Raw genomic sequence first — 23815 nt, forward strand, 5'->3', positions numbered from 1 at the left:
ACAACCAAAACCGTGATTCTGCCGAGAGGCTTTACCATGTCTCCACTAAACCCAACGTGGGGTGTGTCTACTGGCTTCAAGTCTTTCCACTCCAACTGTAGCTTGTCCAACGCCTCCAAAACAGGATATTTGTACAATTGCTTGAATCCACCAATATCCACTTCACCTCGAAGTCATTAATCACCTTCTTGACTGCAAGGGCTTTGTGGTGTGGGTATTGGATCCCGTGAACGTCATCCTCGGTGAAGTAAATCACCTCCTCCACCCAAGGTGCTTCAATGGGATTTCTTATTCGTGAGCGAACTTCTGAACTAATGTCTTTCCTGCTATCATACTGTAACTTACAACAATGGATCCACCATTGATCATGTTGATCACCCCGCAGATTGGTCTGTCTTCTGGTGGTGGTTGTCGAGGTAGCTACTGGTCACAGTTATTCCACATGCTCGATTCTAGCCTGTCTATCTACTGTTCGATAGGTCGGTTCTCCGCTTCTCTGTCCTCATGCTTGATAACCCCAACATATCAGTTCTTCAATCTCATCCTTTAAGTTATGGCAGCTTTCAATACCATTTTTGATGTCGCAGGCGAAATGGCAATACTGATTCAGATTCCTAGTGGTAGGGTCTCCTCTCATCCTAGGCGGCCACTTGACGTAGCCGGTGTCCATAATGGCAATTAGAATTTTGCCCCGCTTGGCATTCAGGCTGGTATAGCTGGATCTCTGAGTAGGAGGGGATCTAGATCGTTGACTTGACCTAGAACCTCAAGGTGGGAAGTTGCTCTTTCTACTTCTTGGGTATCTGCTTCTCTTCAATGACTTACTCTTTCACGCTTGGGCTTACTACTGCCTGACTCTTCCTCTTCTCTCTTCCTCTTTCCAGCCTAGTGCTGCTCTAGCCACAACCCAAGAGCCTCTTCCGCCTTGATGAACTTATCGGCCTCCTCAAGGAATGCTTCCATAGTGCTCGAGGGGTTCAACTCGAGGTGCCAATGCAGATCATGTAGGCATACTCCACTTTTGGTTGTACCGAGTTGCATGACGAGGTTGAGATTTGGTATTTGTAACCTTTCTGAGTGAAACCACCTGATGTTGTCTCTCAATGGCACCATTTCGTTTTGCGCTAAATTTAGAAGGCTTGTTACCGACTTTGGGCACTTCTTGCTAGTAGTGAAGTGTGTTGTGAGAAGGTCGACAAACCGCTTCCAACTCCTTAACGAACTTGGAGGCAGAGTCTGGTACCACAACCTTGCTTCTTCTTTTAGAGTTGTTGAAAACGCCATACACAGGCTGGCTTCATCAGCTCCCACGAGCAGCATCAAGGACTGGAAGCTATCAATGTGGTCATTAGGATCAGTCTTCCCTTTGTAGGTGATGAAGGGCATTTTGGTCCCTCCGCACAACTAATGACAATGGACAATGTTGACAGCGCAATGCCAAGTCAACAGGCCAACTCGACAAGTCAGCATGTGACACTCAACATCAGGTAGGCGGCAAAGATGGGGCAAGCTTGAGCTACCGCCAACACAAGCATGCCCAAAACTGTTCTGTGCACCACAACCTCGTGGGCACCGTTACTGCAACCATAGGAGCAGCTTGGCAAACCGTGCACCACAAGACCCACGAACGACCTATAACCGTCGCGCGAATGTAACAGCTGACATGCCAATGCACCTTACATTGTGTAAACAACTCCAACAAAGACTCAAAGACGTTGCCCATGGCACCTGAACCTAAAATGACTATAAAAGGACCCCAAATCCATCCCAAAGAGGTTTGCACACCAAAGCAGTTAAGCTCTCTCATACATTTCTCACAAATTTCTCGTACTGACTTAAGCATCAAAGTGTTCTCCTGGGTAAAACCTACCCAGGCACTCTCACTCTTCTCTTTATAGCTCTTTCCATCTCAGACACAGATATCAACTCAGTCGTGCAACTACGCATTGCCAAATCAGAACTTGGTTTGAACCCAGTCACAAGACATGAGGGAGCGACCAGATTACACATCATCAATTGGCACCGTATGTGTGAAATGCAACAAAAATCTAGAGTTCCCTTCTTTTATTCTTACTTGAGAACCCATCAATGACATCCTCAAGCAATCCTTTTTCCAATAACAACATCAATGGCCAAATCCCCACTGTCACCATAGGCCAGATCGATGTTCCCCTACCTCCAACTGAAGCTAAAGGCAATATGAATGTACTTCCTCCAGTTACCGACCCTGCAGCAGCCCCCGTGGCGGTTCACGTACAACATTTCAATGACCTGGTGCAGTGCGTGTAGACCATGATCTAGAACACAGGTCCTGGGAGAACAGTTTTACCTTTCATGACAGGACAACAATGGCAACAACAAAAATATCAGCAATAGCAATACCCGCAGGTACCCCTCCAGCAAGTACCATAGAACAACAAGCAAGTGTCGTAGAATGGCCAGCAGGTACGCGAAACAGTCAATAGCAACCACTCAACAATCAGTAAGTACTGCCCAACGACCGACAAGTTCCACATAATAACTAAGAAGTACCTACAAACTACCAGTAGATGCCTCCTCAAGACAATATCCTGAACCGTGAAGACCCACCTCACCCACGGGTTCGTAGCTAGGTTCAGGTCCTTGACAAAGGTGGAGACTGGGATCATGCCGACGGTACTGCCCGAAATGACCAAGTCCCAGCAGAAAGCCAACCAGTAGTTTGTAAGAATAGATCATTCTATTCTTCATGAAAATTAATTCTCTCAAAACAAATACTTTTGTTCTTGTTGTTTGTTTCAAAGTTATATTTTCTGATTGTTTGTTTGGGATGTGAAAATTGCAATTGAGTACTAAAAAGGAATCAAAGTCGAGACCAGTTAAGCAAATCGATCAAGTGAATCTCGAAGCCTTGTTCATCACAATACTACTTTTCATCCTTAAATCATTGTTATTTTTATTCAAATATTTTTGCTCTTCTTTTTATTTTTAGAAAATCATTTTCTCTAGGTTATTCACTCTTAGAGATAACTCCTTTTGTTGGTTTAATCAGCTTTTCTATGGATTCGACACCTAAAGCTATGCTTCAATGACCGCTTAGCCAAAGGTAATAATTTTGGGCGAGACACAAAATTTGGCGACGTTCCGGGGAAGCCAAACCAACAATTGAGTTTGAACATTCTTTACTTCTCTTTTATTTCCTCTATTTGTTTCATTTTCTTTTGTTGCATTTCATTTTATTGATCTTATTTTCCTTTTCTTCTTTTTGTAAGCTAAACAAAAACAAAAAAATAGGAGCCTATGGTGTATGAATAGACCAAGGGACAAAAGAGGGAGATTCACTAGACAGATACGAATAAACCCACCACCCCTCCCTAAAGAAGTAGCATTTAGTTTGTCCTCTAATTTTGAAACCATGAGTCAACACGAGGACAACCCTGTTAGGTCTTTAAAAGACTACCTGCACCCCACCCAAACAGCCACACCATCATGCATCATGTTCCCTCCGAATACACTATAATTTGAGTTCAAACCTGGAATGATCCAACTCTTACCTAATTTCCATGGTTTAGATAGTGAGAATCCGTATGTGCATATTAGGGAATTTGAAGAGGTAGTGGCCACCTTCCATAACTGAGCTGACATTGCAGACATTGTTAGGTTGAAAATTTTCCCTTTTTCCTTGAAAGAGAGTGCTAAGAGTTGGCTATACTCTTTCAGACCGAGATCCATAGGTACATGGGCAGATATGACCCAAGCTTTTCTTTAACAAGTACTTCCCGCACCATAAGACCAACAACCTTAAGAGATAGATCTCAACCTTTTCTCAAAAGGATAGTGAAACCTTATACCCAGCTTGGGAAAGATTTAAAGATTTACAGAACCTGTGTCCACACCATGGGTATGAAAGTTGGAGGCTAGTTAGTTATTTTTATGAGGGATTAACCAGCTGGGAGAACCAATTCATAGAGATGATGTTTAATGGGGAGTTTTTGCAAAAGTATCCTGAAGAAGCCATAGATTACCTAAACGATTTAGCTGAGAAAGCCCACATATGGACTAGCCCTAGTGCTACTGTTACTACTAATAGGTCACGTCCAACCGGGATTTACCATCTTAAGGAGGAAGACAACCTCAAAAACCAATTAGAAGTTGTAATTAGAGAACTTGAGGCCGTAAAGATGAGAAATAATAAAGTCACCCACATGGTCACCAGGGTAGAAACTCAAACTTCATGTTTTGTTTGTGGGGGATTGGATCACTTAGCTCAGGATTTCCCAACCTATTGTAAGATGAGAGAGGTTTCTGAAGAACAGTGTAATGCCTTAGGAATGCATAGGAAACCTTTCACACCCTATTCAGAGACCTATAATCCTAGATAGAGGAACCACCCCAATTTTAGTTGGAAGGCTGATCAGAACTAACCCACATCGTCCAACAATAATTGGAGTGTAGAGACACAACCATCTATATTTCATCCTGCACCTCAATACAATGCTCGACCAAATTGGAATCCTTTAGAGGAAACACTTCAAGCATTTATGGAGGCACAGAATTAGGCTAACCAAATGTTTGAATCTGTTCTTACGTAGGTGGTTAAAGAGAACAAGGATATCAAGAGTCAGATAACGAAGTTTACCAATGCTCTTACTATACAAGAGAGAGGAAAAATTCAATCTCAGCCTTAGACCAATTTGAATGAGTCACATATGGTACAGGGATCCACCTATGATCCGAAAAACATTAAGGGGGTTCACGCCATCATTACTCATGGTGGTAAGGTTTTAGATGGGCCTTTGTCGAGCCCACCTTGCACAAACGTCACCATTTCGAGCAGAACAAAAGATGCCCCCTTAAAAGAGCCAAAAAATGATGCTACAATCCAAGTGCCCATTCCCCAAGCTCTCAGATCTGGAGGAAAATTTTTAGACAACCAAGGTGAGATTTTGGAACATTTGAAAGAAGTTAAGATTAATCTTCCTTTGTTGCATGGGATTAAGTAGGTACCAGCTTATCCCAAGGTGATCAAGGATCTATGTACCATGAAAAAGAGACACCATGTCAAGAAAACTGCATTTCTGACAGAACAGGTGAATGCGGTGATTGAGTAGAGAACGCTGCCAAAGTACAAAGATCCAAGGTGCCCCAAAATTGCCTGCCATATTGGGACACAAGATTTCGGTCAAGCTCTCTTGAACCAAGGAGCAAGTGTAAATTTAATGCCTTATTTAGTTACTTGCTGTTAGGTCTTGGAGAGATAAAACCACGTCCGTGGTGTTATAGTTGGCTGACTGTTCTATTCGAAAACCAAGGGGGACAGTGAAAGACGTTTTCCTTTCGATTGATAAATTGTATTATCCTATTGATTTTCTAGTTTTAGATACTCAATTTGTAGTTGATGGTGAGTTGAAGATTCCACTTATTTTAGGAAGGTCATTCCTTGCTACATCCAATGCTCTTATTAATTGTAGGAATGGTTTGATGAAACTTTCATTTGGGAATATGACTCTTGAGGTGAATATTTTTCATGCTGGGAAGCAGCCTCGAGATGAGGATGAGTGCTATCATACCTACATGATAGACTCTCTCATTGCAGAGGAAGGAAGTACATGAAAGGGAAAATTCTGAATCTTTAGAATATCTCTCTGTAATTCTGATTTGAATTCTGAATTTTTGGTTTATCCTATTAATGATGTCTCTAATGTTTCCTCTTTCTAATGATATGCAGGATAAGTAGAAGAAGTTTTGGCAACCACGCTAAGGGGAGTTGCCACGTGAGAGAGACCAGCCGAAGCCATCTTCTATGGATACACCCAAAGTGGAGGTATCACCACTACCTGAAGGATTGCAACATGCATTTTTGGGATCAGGTGATACCATTCCTGTTATAATATCTTCTGAACTTAGTGTTGAGCAGGATGAGAGGTTGATAAATCTGTTAAGAGAACATAAGGTTGTACGAGGTTGGATCATAGCTGACATTAAAAGCATAAGCCTAATGATGTGTTCCCACAGATTCATTTAGAAGAAGGAACTATCTCACGTCGAGACCCCCAAAGAAGATTGAACCCAATAATGAAAGAAGTTGTTAAAATGGGGGTCTTAAAACCTGGGTCTTAAAACTGTTAGACGCAGGAATCATATATCCTATATTTGACAGTAAATGGGTTAGTCCTACACAGGTTGTGCCAAAAAAATCAGGGGTCACTGTAGTTTAAAATGAGGAGGAGTTCTTGTTCCCACTAAGGTAGTAACTGGGTGGCGCATGTGCATTGACTATAGGAAATTAAACGCAGCCACCCGGAAAGACCATTTTCCATTGCCATTTATTGACCAAATCTTAGAACGTTTGACTGGCCATCCTTTTTTATTACCTTCTTGATGGTTATTCAAGCTATTATCAAATTGAGATAGCTTTAGAAGATCAGGATAATAGTACTTTTACATGTCCTTTTGGTACTTATACTTTCTGTAGAATGCCATTTGGTTTATGTAATGCTCCAGCTACTTTTCAACATTGCGTGCTTAGTGTGTTTTCTAATATGGTTGAAAAATGCATGGAAGTATTTATGGATAATTTGACTCTTTTTTGTGATTCTTTTGATTCATGCTTACTTAATTTAAAAGCGGTTTTAACTAGGTGTGAAGAAAAAGGACTTGTGCTTAACTGGGAAAAATGTCATTTCAGGGTGTCTTTAGGTATAGTTTTGGGACACATCGTGTTTGAAAGAGGAATATAGATTAACAAGGCCAAAATGGAGTTGATCTCTAAATTATCCACTCCCAAAACAGTAAGAGAAGTCCGGTGTTTTCTCGGACATGCTGTTTTTTACAAGAGGTTCATACAAAATTTTCTGCTATAGCACGACCATTATGCAACCTCTTAGTCAAAGATGTTGAGTTCGATTGGACCTCGGAGTGTGAAGAAGCTTTAGAACTCTCATCACTAAGCTAACCACCGCACTGACCATGCAATCACGGGATTTGAACCTTCCATTTGAGATTATGTGTGATGCTAGTAACTATGCAATGGGAGCTGTTTTAGGCTAATGAAGGGAGGGGAAGCCCTTTGTTATTTATTATGCTAGTAGAGCTCTTAATAGGGTTCAAAGGAATTATTGTACAATTGAAAATGAGCTACTAGCTGTTGTTTTTGCTTTAGATAAATTTCGTGCTTATCTCATTGGTTCACCTATTAATGTGTTTACTGACCACGCAGCTCTTAAGCACCTTCTTTCTAAGAAGGATACTAAGGCTCGCTTAATTAGGTGGATTTTGCTTTTGCAAGAATTTGATCTAACGGTCAAAGATAAGAAGGGTGTTGAAAATGTGGTGGCTGATCACATGTCTCGATTGGAGTTAAATAATTTTGCTGATGATGACCCACCCATTTGAAATGACTTCCCCGACGAGCATTTGTTCATCGTTAGCCAAGTGCCATGGCATGCCCACATCGTTAACTATTTGGTTTTAAGTGAAGTTCCATCGAACTGGAGTGCACAAAATAAGCTAAGTTCTTGGTGGAGGTAAGAAATTTTTTTTTGGATGATCTCTACTTGTTTATTTATTGCCCTAACCAAATCATGAGGTGTTGCAATCCAGAAGGTGAGATTAATAGTGTCTTTAATTTCTGTCATTCTGAAGCTTGTGGTGGCCATTTTTCTATGAAGAAGACTGCTGCAAAGGTTTTTCAAAGTGGTTTTTACTGGCCTACTTTGTTTAAGGATACTAATGCTTTTTGTCATTCTTGTGATAGGTGCCAAAGGTTAGGTACGTTAACTCATTGTCACACGATGCCCCTTAACTCCATCTTGGTTATTGAGATTTTTGACTGTTGGGGTATTGATTTCATGGGGCCATTTTCACCTTCTTTTGGTTATCTGTATATTCTTCTTGTTGTTGACTATGTGTTTAAATGGGTTGAAGCTATGTCATACCGTACTAATGATAGCAAAGTTGTTGTTAAGTTCTTAAAAGAAAATGTGTTATCCAGGTACAATATGTCACGTGTGATCATTAGTGATCAAGGGGCACATTTTTCTAATCATTCTTTTGAAACTTTGATGTGCAAGCATGGCATTATTCACAAGGAATCAATCGCTTACCATCCACAGACCAATGGGCAAGTTGAGTTAGCTAATAGGGAGGTCAAGTAAATTTTGAAAGAAATGGTCAACCCGAGCCGTAAAGATTGGTCTTTACGCCTTTTTTATGCAATTTGGGTGTATCGTATTGCTTACAAAACTATCATTGGGATGTCCCCATACCAACTTAATTATAAGAAAGCGTGTCATTTACCTGTAGAGCTTGAGCATAAAGCTACAGTTAGAGATAGAAGAATTAAGGAGCGACATGGCACCGACTTAATTGGGCTGTCAAAGCACTTAATTTTGATTTAAATGCTACAGTTATTCAAAGGAAGTTATAGTTGTTTGAGATAAAAGAATTAAGGAATGATGCATATGATAATTCTAGGATCTACAAGGGTAAACTAAAAGTGGCTCATGATAAACAGATCCTAAGGAAGAATTTTGAGCCAAACCAACGGGTGAATTTGTATGATTCCCATTTACATCTCCAGCGGCTCATGATAAACAGATTCTAGATGGATAGGTCCATTTGTGGTGAAGTGAGTCTTTCCTAACGGTGCTATTGAGATTGAGGATTCGACCAATGGGAGAGTTTTCCGAGTCAATGGACAACAGTTGAAACATTATGTGGAGAGGGTAGACTAACCTGAGGAGATCACTTTTGTAGCTCCGGTCTACAATGCTTAATCAAGTTCTATCTTTCTACACTACCACTTTTATTTTTCTTTTCTTTTAATTGTTTTTGTTTTTCTTTTGTTGGTTTTTATGTTTCCTTCTTCTACTTGATAAATTTGCAGGTCTAGTCTCAGTCCATCAATCAGGTGTTTCATACCCTTTGCTTTGCTATTTCTTTTATTTTATGCCAGTGAGGACACGTCTCATTCAGGTTGGGGGTGGTAGCATTGCATGCACATAATATGCACAGTTTTATATACATTCTTCTCGTATGAAAGAGAGACAACCAACACTTTGCTTATTATTTTTATTCTGGTGGTTTTTGTGTGAATAAGTTTGCATTGCATGTTTGAGAAGCTTAGATTGGATTTTCTGCTCTTCTATCTAAGTATGATTTCAAAATTGTTTGGTTTAAGTCACTTCTCTATCTTGATTATCAAAGAATAACTTCTAAAAACTTTTTGCGCACAATACTAAGCTTTGTGGTTAGATGGATGTTCAATATGTACAGCTAAGAGAATTGTCATGTTTAAGTGCACATTTTTCTAGACTCACATCTTTTGTGAGTGAGTGGAGAGTTGAGGAAACAACTTATGAACTTTCATTGATCTGTTGAATTAGTTAATTGCTATTTAGAATTACTTGGTTTGAGGAATGTTTGGATGATAAGCTGAAGGATGATATTAGTCAATTTCCAAAGAAAAAGAGAGAGAGAGAGAGGGGGACTAGTTCGTGTTATTTTTATGTGAAACCTTTGGAATAACAAGTGTAATATTAGTTATGTGAGAAAATCTCACTTTCCCTACTTTGTATAGTCAAAAAAAGAGAAAAAACAAGAAAAAAAATTGAAGAAGAAGACTCAGTACAATAAAGTCTTCTGTCAATTCAAAAGATGAACTTCTTTTCTTGGGGAACAATCTTTCTAACTAGGTTCAATTTCTATTTGCATTGCTCTCAAATTTGACTAATCAAAATCCTAAAGCTGGTTGGTGGTAAGAATGGTTGTGTTCTCAACAATTAACTTTCCTATCTTCTAATCAATTATCGTTTATTTATTTGTTTGTAAATTTGACATTTTCTTTGAGTGATTATCTGATTTCCAACTCCCTGAGAAAATCCCTTGCCTTAAAACAACTTACCTGTGAGGATATGGAGTTAAAGCTTTTACTTTGATTAATTCTCAAGGCTATATGTGTTGTGGTTTGTAGAATGAAGGTTTTGCTTAGTTCACACACATTCACTTTTGGAAGTTATAATTGAAGTAATTTTGATTGCATTTGTGATGTTTTTCCAACCTTTTTGTTTGAAATGCCTACGTGATTTTGCTGGATTTTAGTTTAAGCTAATCATCATGATTTGTCTTTTTATTTGCGCTTAAATTGCTAGGGGCTAGCAATAAGCTAGTTGGGGGTTGTGACAAAAGCATGAAAATATATATCTAAAGTGTGCTCAACAATGGACATTTGAAAAATAAAGAGCTTAAAAGTAATATTTTTTCCTAATAATTTTATAAATGTCAATTTTATTATTTGTGCAAATTTTTATGTTGAAAGAATTAATAACTAAATATAGGAAAGCCCAAACATTGGTCCAAGAAACCCTAACCCAAGTTCCATGACCCAAGTTTGAGTGCTGATTCGTTTCCCACTTTACTCTAAATAGGGTCTAGTATTTAGGGCATATCTTTCTCTACAAATATAGAATTTCAATGATTCTTGGGGCTATGGATAGATAAGAGATAGGGATACAATTCATCTATTGATAACTTCCTCTAAATCAATTTCCATCTAGTGAAAATTGGGGGATAAGGCGTGGATTCGGGCTGAGTTGATTGAGGAGCCTGGTAGCATAATAAAAAGGAAAAATCTGACATAAAAGGGGGACGACTTGCAGAGGTTATTTTGGCATTATTTTCTCAGTCTTTCACTGAAGAGAAGAGAGGAGAATGACATCCAAGCACAGTTAACACTTCAACAAGTTTAGGGAGGATCTTGATGGATGAGTTTTACTTGTTATTTTACTTTGATTCCTTGAGATATTTCAATGTTTAATTTTGTTTTTGAGAGATTTGTTTTATTATTTTGATAAGCCCTGAAGTTATATTCTTCAATTTCCATATAAGATTAGTCATGCTCTTTTTATGTGCAATTTGTTAGAAAATAATTGATTGGGTAGATTTATTTTATGAATTGATCATTGACTACAATACTGTCAATCTGATAAATTGTCGTTCTTGGGTAGTTTGTAAGAATAGATCATTCTGTTTTTCATCGAAAATTAATTCTCTCAGAACAAATACTTTTGTTCTTGTTGTTGGTTTCAAAGTTATATTTTCCGATTGTTTGTTTGGGATTTGAAACTTGTAATTGAGTAATAGGAATCAAAGTCGAGACCAGTTAAGCAAATCGATCAAGTGAATCTCAAAGCCATGTTTATCACAATACTACTTTTCATCCTTTAATCATCGTTACTTTTATTCAAATATTTTTGCCCTTCTTTTTATTTTTAGAAAATCATTTTCTCTAGGTTATTCACTCTTAGCGATAACTCTTTTTGTTGGTTTAATTAGCTTCTCTGTGGATTCGACACCTAAAGCTACGCTTCAATGACCGCTTAGCCAAGGATAATAATTTTGGGTGAGACAATTCTCAAAGCTCTAAGACCAAAGAACTTATGGGCCCTAACCCTAGATTGCTACGTAGGTAAGATAGACCCGATAGAGCATGCCAACAACTTCTAGGCCTCATGCTCCTTCATGAAGCAAATGATGCCAGCCTGCGTATAGCATTCCCTACAACATTGAAAGAAGAATTTTGGCTCTGGTACTCTAGATTGACTCTCGGTTCCATAAAGAATTGGGACTAGTTCGCCAAGCTTTTCATCAACCAATTTGCCACTATCTGAAGACACTCCAAATCAGCGATTTGCCTATTTAACGTCATCTAAAAGCCAAATGAGAAACTAAGGGAACTTGAGTTACACCCACCATCCACCATGGATGTGTTCTTGATGTAGCTCACAAATTCATCAAGGCAGAGGAAGCAATGGGATCAGAAATTGACCAGAACAGGAAGAGGAAACAAACCAAGGAAGAAGCAAGTATGAATAGAACCAAACGACGAAGTAAGACTTCTAGGAGGAGCAAGTCGCCAAGAGGAAGGAGTAGCAGCTCGCCGCACCGAAGAAGCAAGTCGCAGCTAGGGGGTCAAATAGACGATCAGCCACACCGCCAGCGTATACCAGGACATTCACTCCATTGAATTCCAAGAGAAAGGAAATTTTGATGCAAATCAAATCTAACGACTATGTGAAATGGCCACCCAAGATGAGGGGGGACCCCCACTACCCGAAACCCAAACAAATAGTATCATTTCCACAAAGACGTAGGACATGACACAGAAAATTGTTGGAATTTGAAGAATGAAATCGAATGCCTCATCAAAAGAGGCTACCTGTGACACTTCATTAAAGATGAACGACAACCTGAAGAGGAAACCAACAGGGAAGTGCCCCAGGCCGGCAGTGAACAGGAGCCAGCTCCCCACAACCAGCAACCGTAGGAAAGACAGGTCCAAAGGACCATTAATGTAATCACAGGAGGTTCAATAGTTGTTGGTTGCACCTTATCAGCAGGTAGAATTTTAGTAAGTGAGCTAGAACAGGAAGATAGCAATCCGTCCAAGCACCCCTAGAAAAAGAAATAATCTACTTCATTGAGGAGATATGCATGGGATCTAGTACCCATACAAAATAGCTCAATAGATATTTTGTTTATAGAAATCTTCAAGAGAATGGAGCTCAACAAAGTCGGCCTACAGCTCGCTGATATACACTTGGTAGGATTCATTGGTGAGGTAGTTCACCCAGTTGGAAGTGTAAGAGTGTCGGTTGAGGTGCTAGGATGACCAATCCTACATGCGCTGGGCGTTGTAGTCTCAACATACCACCTCACATTAAAGTTTCCAACAAACACATGGATAGGGGTTCTGTGAGGAGACCAATTGGAACCCAGAAAGTGCTATGTAGCATCTCTAAAAATAAAGGGAAAGATAGTTGCAGGTATTGATCTAGAACCACAGCTGGAAAATACTAAAGAAAGAGCTCGCCCGATAGAAGAAACCATTATGTTCCCAGTCTCCATAACAGAGCCTGGAAAAAATGCTTCAGATCGGAGACCACCTGGTGGAACCCGTGCGATCTGAACTGGTAAGTTTTTTACTAAATAACTTAGATGTTTTCGTCAGGTTGGCAACATAAATGCCCGGCATAGACCCAAGACTAATAACTCATAAACTCAACATTGACCCTATAGTTAGACCCATCTGGCATAGGAAGAGAAACCTCACCCCAGAAAGGTGGCACACAGTAAACGAGTAGGTGGGAAAGCTATTGGCAACTGGCTTTGTGAAGGAAGTCCAATACTCGAGCTGGATAGAAAATCCAATTCTGGTAAAGAAGGCAAATAGCAAGTGGCGAATGTGCATAGATTACATAGACCTAAACCGAGCTTGCCTAAAAGATAGCTTTCCCTTTCCTAGCATAGATCGCCTAGTGGATGCAACCTCGGGATTTGAGTTGCTCAGCTTCATGGATGCCAACTCAGGCTATAACCAGATCCTAATGAATCTAGAAGACCAGGAGAAGACTATTTTTATTACCAAAACAGGCTTGTACTATTACAAGGTCATGCCCTTTGGTTTGAAAAATGTTGGGGTGACCTTCTAATGTCTACTTAATTCTGTTTTTTATTTATTTAATTGGAGATAAAGTAGAGTGCTATGTAGATAACATGGTTGTAAAGACTCATTTTTCAATGGATTTGATTTCCGATTTAAACCTTGTATTCATTGTTTTCAGAAAGCATAATTTAAAGTTAAACCCGAATAAGTGTGCTTTCAGTGTAACCTCAGGTAAGTTCTTAAGCTACATTGTCAGCCAGCGTGGCATAGAGGCCAATCCTTAGAAAATCTAGGCTATCTTAGACATGAGGCCGCCTAGCTCGTTTAAGGAAACCCAAAGACTAACCGGATGAGTAATAACTTTGAACCAATTTATGTCCAAATCGGTTGGGAAGTGCCTTCCCTTCTTCAAGGTTATAAAGAAAAACCAAGCCTTCGAGTGGACTAAGGACTGTCATCTCGCCTTTTATGAGCTAAAGTTGTACCTTAGTTCGCCTCCCCTGCTGACTAGACTTGAGACCGGGGACGAGCTCAAACTCTACCTCTCCGCAAGTGACGATGTAGTTAGCTCAATCCTGATAAGAGAAGTTGATAGAATATAGCGATTGGTGTACTACGTAAGCAAAGTCCTACATGTGGCAGAAACAAGATACCCTAACAAAGAGAAGCTCTACTTTGCACTAGCGATAGCCACATAAAAGCTGAGACCATATTTTCAGGCCCACACCATTATTGTCCTAACCAATTGACCCCTGAAACAAGTCCATCAGAAACTTGAGGTCTCAAGTAGACTGGCAAAATGGTCAATAGATCTCAGTGAGTACGACATCCGGTACTAGCCATGGCCAACAAGAAAAGCGCAGGTCCTAGCAAATTTCATTACCGAGTGTTCCTTCAACTCACCACCCCCCGAAGCGACAGGGCTAGAAGTAGAAGCTTCGTCTAGTGTGGCACCACCTCCAACTCGTGAGATAGCAGGTTGGGATGAGATAGCTCGTCCAACCAGGGCGAGAACGGAGCTAGGTGAATGCTCTATGAATCTAGCACTGTAAAGCTGGAGTATGTTCTCCGATTCCAATTCCGAGCTTCGAATAATGAGGCTGAATTTGGAGCACTATTGGCTAGCTTGGCACTAGCAAAGGAGGTAGGAGCTAAGCACTTGGTAGTTTGCAGCGACTCACATCTCATCGTAAATCAGGTAAATGGGGACTACGAATCCTGAGAACCACCATGGCAGCCTACTTAGCCAAAGTAAGTGAACTATCCCCCTAGTTTCAAATCTTGGTACCTCCAGTAGATTCCAAAATCGGAAAACACAGAGGTTGATGCCCTTTTTAGTCTTATGAACACGATTGACTCGACAAAACAAATGGTCTACATGGAAGAGTTACCTCGCCCCTCGATAGAAAAATGGGGAGAAGAGGTCACCCGTATAATTGATACAGAGCTGAGTTGGATTGACTTGATCTACAACTACCTAAAACACAGAACACTACCAATAGAGAGGAATGCAGCTTAGCGAATAGAACGATAGTCAACGTGTTACGTGATAGTGGGCAATCTTCTCTATAGGAGGTCTTTTACACTACCTTACTTGCACAAGATTCATGAAGGCCTCTACAGAGGACACAAGGGGGATAGGGCCCTTGCCTAGAAGGCTTTGCGGCAAGAGTACTTGATAAGAATAAAATTTGTCATATGTTTATCCCTAAATATTCAGTATTTTACACTTAATTGGTACCTAATTGGACTCATTACTCTTGTATTTCAATTCAGGGCAAGCAAGAAGGCGATTGGAAAAAAACAAGGCTAATCGGATGTTTTTGTACAGTTTTGCCACCGATCAGTGATATGGGCCTAACTCTCAATTCCGGACTCCGATTTGGATATTTCAAGAAGCACGGAAAGATAAGGAAAAGTCCCACAACTTTTATGTTTTGAGATTTGGCAGAATCGGTCCACATCAAAGACGAATTCGGGCCCAAAGTCAGAGCAATTTCGCAGCAAGGCCCATTTCACAAGCTGAAGCCCATTTCGCAGAGAGTCTTGAAGCAAGCCCGAATTGTTAAAGAAGCCCAATTCGAATTCAAGATCCAAGAGTCCCATTAGAATAGAAGTTTAATGTACTCTCAATAAAAGAGATTTACCAGATTTAAATTCTCAAATTGTAATCCTATAAAGATAAGAGATAAGAGTTAGATACAATAAGTTCAAATTAGACTAGGACATTCCAATTTGAGGATAATCTCCTTAAGGAAGTTGGAGAGCAGCCCTCTCCCAAAATCTATATAAAGGGGGGTGGACCAGCACCCAAGGCATCAATTCCTCCAGGAGAGCTTCAGCCTTCAGAGAGGGAAATCAGCAACCAAGGAGGAAGAAGCAAGAGTTCGCCCACCTTTCTCATCTAGAAGCTGCATTTTCATCATGAAGTGTCTGTAAGTTTTTATTTCTGGTTGAAGGGTTAGGAAAGCCTTGTTTCTGTAATATTGTGAGATCTAATTGATTTTTTTATTTTAGTTCATTGTTTATGGGTATTTATATGTTTTCTGCTAATTAACTGTGAGGATTATTTTTGTTGATTAAGCAAGAAGGGCCCCTTGCTCATTCAATGGAAATAATCTATGGCCGATTGAACCTCCAGTTTCGTATATGATTGGTAGGATCGATCATGGTGGCAACTAACATAAATTGATTGCAAAAAAAGTTTTCGATCTATGTTAGGAAAATATATGATCAGGTTTAAACGATCCGAGCTTGTGAGATCGCTGACCAGAATTGGGTCTCTCCCCTCTTAATGCTATTAATAGGTTAAATCCTAAGAGCTTGTTTTGGACTGCCTATTAATAAGGGAAGCAATCAAAGAGCTTGTTTTGGTTGTCTAATAATAAGAGTAGAGGCTAGCTGTTAGAGCTTGTTAATAGCTATAACCAATTTATTCATAAACATATGAATCTATCTTTGCATCAAGGATCAATGCTACAAATCAAAACTGAACTTGTCCCTTCAACCGGAAACCATTTCCCATCGATTTAATCTTTGTTTTCTGTTATTTTATGCTATTTTCTTATTTTTGTTAGCTTTACAACCCCCCTTAATCCATCTACTCGGAAATAAATCCACCCAATCCCTGTGGAGAACGACCTTGCTCATCACTATCTGCAAATTATTAACCCAGAGCAAGAATATTTATCTTTGGTTGGGTTCGGCACCCACCAGTACTACTAGCCTACCATGAAACATCCTGCACCAGCCCGTTGCCAACCTGAGATATTTAACCAGCCCATGGCCGTTTACACAATGGGGCATAGATCTGTTGGACCCCTTCCCACCAGCAAAAGGGCAGGAAAATTTCTTAGTAGTGGCAGTTGATTATTTCACCAAGTGGGTAGAAGCTAAACCTTTGGTCGCCATAACAGCTCACAACGTTTAGAACTTCTTCTGGACAAGCATTGTTTGTAAGTTTGGTCTAGGCAGAGTGTTGATTTCGAACAATAGGAAGCAATTCGAATATATTAAGTTCTAAAATTGGTGTGCACAGATGGGGATAAGTCAAAACTTCACTTCAGCAACGCACCCCCAAGCTAATAGACAAGCTGAGGTCCCCAACGGGGCCATTCTACGAGGCCTAAAAGCTCGTCTCTCCCAAGCTCAACAATAGGGACATGGCGTGCTGTCGTAGGCACCCAAAAATAAAACCTATAATCTTAAAAATTAAATGTTGTAGCGCGAGTAAAGATCATTCCCATAGAGAGTATCTAACCTAAATTGTGTGTTGCGTGAACAAAGGTGGAGAGGGTTGTATGCAACGAAAACCATAATTAAAAAAAAAGAAAATTAGAATTAAAAAGAACAAAATTTAAATGGGAAACAATGTGGTTCTGATTGCTGAGACTAATCAAAAGAATGAGTCTTGGTTTAGGATAACATCCACCATCAGAATTTCACTACTGCTCATCGATGCAAAAATAAATCAATTCAAACTTTGAATATTCATCGTAGGAATTGGTTTCCTGTATCTCCCTTTCATAGTTAATCAGAAAACAAGCGATCCTCTTAACCCTTACTACTGAACAACCCTTACACAAGCATTAAAGAATTTAATCCAGTAACAGCCTTAAGCATTAAAGATCGATGAAGCTAAACAACACAAGCACAAGCGGTTGCATTTAATTTAGTCAAGTGTTCTTTCTAAGATCTAACGATTTCTAACGCAACAAATCATTAACCCCTAGTTATTTCACAGATTAGAGGGATCAAATAATTACGGATTTGATATATAATCTTGCAGTAGATCATAATGAATAATAAACTAGTAGGCCTCCTAGTAATCAGACGAAACAATCATGAACAAGAACATAGAAGAACATTCGATATTCAAAGCATAAATCAAACAATAAAAATCAAATTAGATTTCACATTTTGGTGGATTCTGAAGCTTTTGTTTCCTTCGACAAAGTATTAGAGTTTAGCCATGCATGGTCATGGTGAAAACTCAAGAAAAATTAGAGAATAAAGAAGAGAAGAGAAGAGAGGTTCAGATGCTCCAAATCTGCTTTCTTTCTCCCTTGCTTGCTGAGTTCTTGTCTCCAAGGTTGAGTGGTGATCCCTTGCTAGTCTGCCCCCCTTTTTATAGCCTTAGGGGGAGGGGCTGCTTTCAACTCCTCTTAGGAGTTCCCTCTCAAAAATAGAAAGTCTTATCTCCTAATGGGATAAGGCTTAATTCAGATCTAATCTTATCCTTATCTTTCTAATTAGAAATGCTAACTAAGATGGACTTTCACTCTTTTTTTCCTTTTTCTTTTTAGAAATACAGCAAGAATTTGAATCTAATAAGACTCTTTGATGATTCAGCCTCTATCTCAGTCGAATCCTATTAGGATTGAAAGAGTGGGCCCACTCTTTTGCATGCTGAACTCGACTGGTCTTCTCCAGCGAACTGGGCTTTTCTACAAATTGGGCTTTGTTGCAATCTGGGGCTCTCTACGAATTTATAGAGAATTTGGGCCTAATTTTGACCTCCATGCAGTCCGAATCTATCAAAACTCAAAATAAAAAAAAGTTGTAGAGTTTTTCCTTACCTTTCCAATGCATCTTGAATAATCTCAATCGGAGCTCGGATGAGATAATTATGCCCAAATTACCACATGGTGCCAAAACTGTGCAAAATTACTAGATTATCCTTGTTTTTCACCTAACGCCTTTTCGTGCCCTAAATCGAAATATAAGAATAGTGATTCCAATTAGGCACAAAATAAGTACAAAAGACTAAATGTTAAGGGATAAAAATATGATAATTTTTATTCTCATCAGGCCACTCTAAAAACAAAGTGTTTTGAACTACATCTAAGAGCTCACTAGAATCAACTAACAGCTCGTTCCAACATCGCGAAAGGTAAGTCAACAATGCTAATGGCAAAAGAATGGAGATATACTCAACAACAAAATCAAGCTGAACAACACAGAAATAGAGAAACAAACAAAAGATACTGCAAAGAACAACCGCTTATATTAACAAAAATGGGGGCAAAACGGCTGTACAAGAGAGCAGATCAAGTGGCCGCAAAAAAAGAAAGAGAAAGAAGGAGAAAAGAAAATTTCAATAGGTTCGGATAATACGGGGCACACAAGCCCCAAAAAGCTCACAGAAGCATAAAGCCCCCGAAATAGTAAAGGAAATTGCCATCACCACCACCAGACCGCTAGCCAAGCTGCAGACCAAGCTACTCGCCACCACCGCCATCACCTTGGGCCTCCTCATCGCCTCCTTCCTCGACCCCCTCTTCATCATCTTCCTCCTCCTCCTCTAGGGTTAAGGGCTCTTCATCCACCTGTGTGACGAGCTCGTGTGGGACTTTGCATAAGGTAATGGCGATGACATCGAGATCGGGATACAAGGACTTTAGATAATGATGACACAAGTTGAATCATCTCTTTATCGAAGGGATACCTTCTACTGCCCTCTGCTTCCCCTATGCGGGGGACTGCAAGTAAGAAGCAACTGCCTCCTCTCTAGCTCGATCAACCTCCTGAGCACACCTAGATCATCACTCACTCAACTAGCATCGGGATTGGATCAGCTCGCACTATTGACTCAGGTTTACATTATAAAGGCGTTGGCACTCCTGGCGCTCCCCCTCTGAATCAATCCTGAGCTTCTGCACCTTGTCGTTAAGTAGGTCGATGTTAGCTTGCATACTGGCCCTTTCCTTCTGCCAGAGTGAGTACGGTCCAACAGGACCTGACTATAGGTGTTCGCTTGCGAAAACAAAAAATGGAGTAAGATGCCTCGCAGAAAAAAATCAAGAAATGCTAGCAGGAAAAGAGACAAACCTGGATGACACATTGGGTCAACCGAGCTCCAGTCTCGACAAGATCCAGCTCGCTAAACTGCCGCATGCCCTCAAGAAGAAGTAGCCCCCTACCCAACCGAAGAGCAACACGAGAATTGCTCAATCGGTCAAGCACAAGCACATCAGGAATACTGGGATAAAGGGGGCATGTCAGACACGTAAGGGCCAACCTCCCATTCCCTAGGCGACCTAGGGCTCAGGCGAGTGTTGCTTAGTGCACATCGGGTCCCCTTCCCCTCCAAATCGAAGACAGGAGGGGTCCCGAATGAAGAAACCTTTCCCGTAGAAGATCGATGTTCTGCTCGGCACTTTTATGAGAAGACCTCAACTCCTCATCGGTTGACATCATTGAAGACAAGCTTGCCATACATGTGGATAAGGACAGAACCGTCAGCCAAGCTAACAAGAAAAAGAAATAAGCAGATGTATGACTTAAAGAAAATATGCAACCTACAACCTAATAACTGACCAACCTATACGGTTTAGTCCTACCTGAACAAGCACCAGCTCGGCCAGAAACTCTTCAATCCTAACTCGTTCCAACCCCTAACCTTATTGGGAAATTTGAAGATCTTCCTCGCACTACGGAAGGGGACGTAAAAACAAAATGGGCTGGAAATTCTTTTCATCTCTACTAAAGATAAGAAGGACGTGAGACTCAAAGGGAAGCTCCAATGGTGGCATAAACTGATCAGTCTAACCAGTGTCTTGACCCCATTTGGAGTGAGCAAACCCAGCGATACCTTGTAGCGCCTCAATATAGTGGTGATGAACAGATGAAGGGGGAAGTGGAGGCCAGCTGCCAATGACTCCTCATAGACGCACAGCCCCTCTCGGCCGTGGTCCCAAGAATAGTGATTAGTAGTAGGCTCAATCTAACGATACTCGTCGGGAATCTCATACCTTTGATAAATTTCAACTATTTCCTCCCTAGATAGCTGGGTCGGCTCAAAGATACCTACTACAGCTTCTACCTCCTCTCTCCTGCCCACTAAGGCACCATCAAAATAGACCCTATACAATCCCTCCCCAAAGGAGCTTGATTCATCATTCGACCTACTGCTAGACGGCCTATCTTTAGTAAACCAATGAGACATGGCGAAAAACAAAAGTACTCCCTAGAAAAAGTAAAGGACCAGAAATGACGGCAAAAGGTCTCGAGATAAAGATAACTAGAGCTCACCTCAGTAGATCAATGCTGGACACCAACTTACAAACTACCCTCATTCTTTAGAGAATCCAAAAACCAACATTAGATGAGCCGAGACCTCAGTAGGGGCCCCATACTTATAGCTCACAAGGGGTAAAACCGATGGGGTGGATGAGGACTATAGTTAACAGCCTGAGATCTGACGATGCAAATGCATAACAGCCTAGTGAATGCAAGGAAGCAACACGCGGGCTCAATATTTGAGCGTGCAAATTCAAATTTTCGAATGAGCGCACACTCGAATTCTTATTTAAAAGCACGCTCAACTGCCCGACCTCCCAAATGCGCACGAGGAATTTTTCTTTCCTCCTTTCTAGAAGGATCTAGAAGGAGGGGTCCAAACTATGCGCCCGAGCTAGACTACTGACAAGGCAGATGGACCAAAGTCACCTCAGAAGATCCTACTCCCTTCGCCAACTAGACAGTGACTTGAGAGTGGGGTCAATTGATGAGGGGCATTTTGGTCCCTCTGGACAACTAACGACACGTGGACGTTGTTGATAGCGCAATGCCAAGTCAGCACGTAACACTCAACATCATGTAGGCGGCCAAACTGGGGTGAGCTTGAGCTACCACCAACACGAGCTCACCCAAAATCATTCCACGCACCACGACCTCGCGAGTGCCGTTACCGCAACCATAGGAGCAGCTCGGAGAACCGTGCCCTACAAGACCCTTGGGCGACTTGTAACCACCATGCAAATCTTGCAACTAACATGCCAACACCCCTTATAGTGCTAAAACAGCTCCTTCAAAGACTCAAAGACATTGCCCAAGGCACCTGAACCTCAAATGACTATAAAAGGACCCTAAATCCATCCCAAAGAGGTATGCGCACTAAAGCACTTAAGCTCTCTCATACATTTCTCACGAAATTCCCATACTAATTTAAGCATCAGAGTGTTCTCCTAGGTAAAACCTACCTGGGCACTCTCACCCTTCTCTCTTTATAGTTCTTTCTAGCTCGGATGTACAGATATTAGCTCGGCCATGCAGCTCAAAACTGCTAGATTAGAACCTGGTTCAAGCCAATCATAGTACACGAGGGAGCGACCAGATTGTGCATCATTAGTAGGTCTCCAGGATTGGGGTCTTAAAACCTTTTGGCCTCGGGACTGAGAGGATCTCCGATGCCAGAGGGGAAGGCCGGCTCAACAAAACAGGAGCCGGTTGTGCAGCTAACGAGCTCACTTCTTCCTATTATCTCTCTATTGTGGTCAATGGGAGAACAATGTTCTTTCCCGAGGTGCGGCGTCGCTTATTTGCTGCTTCTTGGTTGGTGTTGTTAACTTTGGTCTGCGTCTTAGTCTCGACCCTAGTATTCTCCCAATCTTGAACACTATCACGAAGGGGCAGTTGGTCTCTATTGCTAACATGCTCACGAGGATGTTGCTGGAAATTGCGAAGGTTAGACGGGCCCCGAACTGGGTCCTCCCCTCTTACCCCGAGCTATTGCTGATTACTGACCTGATTTTCATTGTTCTCGTGTCGTGATTAATGTTGTTGATCGGTCTTGCTTTGACGGCTACGTTGTGGCTGATTTCTTTGATCCACCACCTACCGAGGTGGTGACGGGTGCCGACCTGCTGCTGGTCCTAAGGTGAGATTGTGTCGCGAGGAGCAGTCGGGACCAAAGAAGGCTTTATACCCCAGGGAGGAGACCGGTGCACGTTCTGTTGGTTCTGGGTCTGATTATGATTCCGATTATTTTGGTGGAGCAGAGGGAACTGCTGATACTGGTAGTGCAAGAATTGTTGGATCTATTGCATTTGGATCTGCACGATCCATACGCTCTATATCAATTCATAGAACTACTGTGCTCTAACCTAGGAGGAACTACAGAGGGTTCTACGACTAGGATGGTGGTGCTCACATGAGGCAGCGGAGCATTAATGGATTGAGTTTTGAAAGATTGACTCTAAGCTATTGACACCCCTAGAATGGTGAGGGGGATGGTGAACTATTTGATGGTCCCTGAGGGGACCTCTAAGTTGATTGCGGTTTGGTTCTACCCCTGATGACAGTCATGTCAATACTCTTACCAGTGTTTCTAGATGATGCCATTAATAAAATGTTGTAGGAAAAGTAAATAAAGTAGGAATTTAGCTTTTTGTCACGTTTCCCACAAACGATGCCAATTGATGGTGCGCGATACGGTTGTTCCTAGCTGGATGGCAACTTAGATGTTGGTTGCTTAGCTAGCTGGTCGAACTACAAAGAATGAATGCTCAAAGAACCCAAGGTGGCTCACCTGGCGTGGTCACTCCGATGCTTAAGTTAGTATCTTAGTTTATGCGAGCTGAAAGCTTGGGAGTAAGATAGCATGAATGCACTAAATATTGCGTACATTGGGCCACTAGGGTAGGTCCCCTTATATAGATGAGCTGTCTTGGATCTCACGAAACACCACTGAGATCCTTGGCCCATGCTTTTTGGCGTTCATTGCACACCGAGAGGTGGATATCATGGTAGCCGATAAGGCTTATCGTGTCTGTCCAATCCAAGCGGGATGAGGATAAGACCCACAATCATGTGGCATGATCCCAAAGAGCTCAAAGACATCTGGCATGCTTCTAGATGTCCGCTACGTGTTACCTCGGTAGGCTGGGACATCCCGAGCTACTTGGACCTCGAGGGGGCCTAGCCTTCTAAGGTGGTAGGAAATGCTGAGTCACTATCCAATCATCAAGTCACTTCCAAGTGTCCACTGTTTAAAAGTCGGGCCAAATCACACCTCATTAGGGCCAATGGCTACCGGTAGCATGAGGGAGCCCTCTATGATGGATGCATTGCTACTGAAATGAGTAACTTCCATGTGCAAGCCTTTGATGG

The 23815-nt window shown here is 41.2% G+C and overlaps 1 non-coding gene and 1 pseudogene across 1 annotated transcript; one reads left to right on the top strand and one right to left on the bottom strand.

Moving 5' to 3' along the window:
* Window positions 1-3776: 3776 nt before the first annotated feature.
* On the bottom strand, window positions 3777-3883 carry LOC148852926 (small nucleolar RNA R71). Its single transcript, XR_016100143.1, has one exon. It is a non-coding gene; the product is annotated as a small nucleolar RNA R71 (small nucleolar RNA).
* Window positions 3884-4688: 805 nt separating this feature from the next.
* On the top strand, window positions 4689-5592 carry LOC148852927 (uncharacterized; annotated as a pseudogene).
* Window positions 5593-23815: the final 18223 nt, after the last annotated feature.

The sequence above is a fragment of the Nelumbo lutea genome, chromosome 5, assembly GCF_056320005.1.
Source record: "Nelumbo lutea isolate HS-2025 chromosome 5, American lotus-T2T, whole genome shotgun sequence".
NCBI classification, from domain to species: Eukaryota; Viridiplantae; Streptophyta; class Magnoliopsida; order Proteales; family Nelumbonaceae; genus Nelumbo; species Nelumbo lutea.